The sequence below is a fragment of the Penaeus chinensis genome, chromosome 23 (genome assembly GCF_019202785.1).
Source record: "Penaeus chinensis breed Huanghai No. 1 chromosome 23, ASM1920278v2, whole genome shotgun sequence".
NCBI lineage: Eukaryota > Metazoa > Arthropoda > Malacostraca > Decapoda > Penaeidae > Penaeus > Penaeus chinensis.
This window is the reverse complement of record NC_061841.1, coordinates 15,344,876-15,346,142: the sequence shown is the minus strand read 5'-3', so window position 1 is coordinate 15,346,142 and position 1,267 is coordinate 15,344,876.

The following is a 1,267-nucleotide window of genomic DNA, read 5'->3' as shown; positions in this document are numbered from 1 at the left end:
CAATGGCAAGAGCAGTTTGATTACGATAATCATATTTCTTAGCCTGCGGATTGGATCAAACGCTCAGAAAAGGTCAAGTGAACGCAGGGTCTGAAATTATTATAATTAAGGATCATATGTTTATGCACTTATTCATTATGTCCTGATAGCATGTTGACTGTCCAGTATATTTTATATTACGACTGAGCAGTGATAGGTTTATAATCACTATCATTAAGAGGTTGGATGTTTATTTATATTTTGGTGGACGCAGTATTTTTACAGAACCAAATATGTATAATGTGTACTAAAACAAGATCAAGGTTTAGTTTCATCAGTCAGGCAAGACGCATTTTCAATTTTCTGTATTTGTTTTTTGTTTTTTTTTGTGATACGGTACAAACAAACAGAATTATTCGAGGAGCTACCATATGTTTTGAAGCTATAGTTATGTGCAAATTCTGAAAACAAAAGTATTTAGTATTCTCTTAAAATATTTCAGGACACTCATTTTCTGTCAAATAGTAAATAGTGTGATTAAAGAGTCCAAACTTAATTGAAAATGATTCAGTATATGAATCTGTTTTAAAAATTCCAATATTTGGATAGCCCTTATGAAGTAATAGTGAGTTTAGCAAAATCACAAGAGTTCTACCAGTATAAATGTGAAGATACATTTTCTATCTATACTTTATGCGGGGAGACTCAACCAAACCTGACACACTTGCCTCTTTTAGTGATCTTAGTGCATTGTTACCAATTATTGTTTTCATTTCTAAATGTGTATTTTTGGATACTACCATTTCCTGCCAAGGTGAGCTACAGGAACACAAAATGTCTGTAGTTTATAAATGTATTTTGTGTACTAAATGTTTGTATTCAAGCCGTGACTATTCTATGAATCGTGTACTTTCAGCGGTTCTTTCGAAAAATAAAATATTTGTGATTATGATTAGTCGTATCTTGTTTCCCGATACTTTCTATAATTTTCAAAATGTCTGATGGTATGAGATACTGAACCAATTGAAATAAGCTACTAGCCTATGGTATTGGAGCGATGGACGGACTATGTGGATAGAATTGATAAAAACACTGTTCTTTTTCTAAACTTTGATAAGAAGAACCACTATGACATAAATATTGGTACTTTCCTTCAGGTCCAAACTACATAAGTACAAAAATAAAGCTGAACTATTATGGTTGTTTCCTCTTCATAACAAGGTACACAACTATATATGAATGTCTGGGTACAATCACCAAAACACCCACTACTCCCGTGAGACATTAC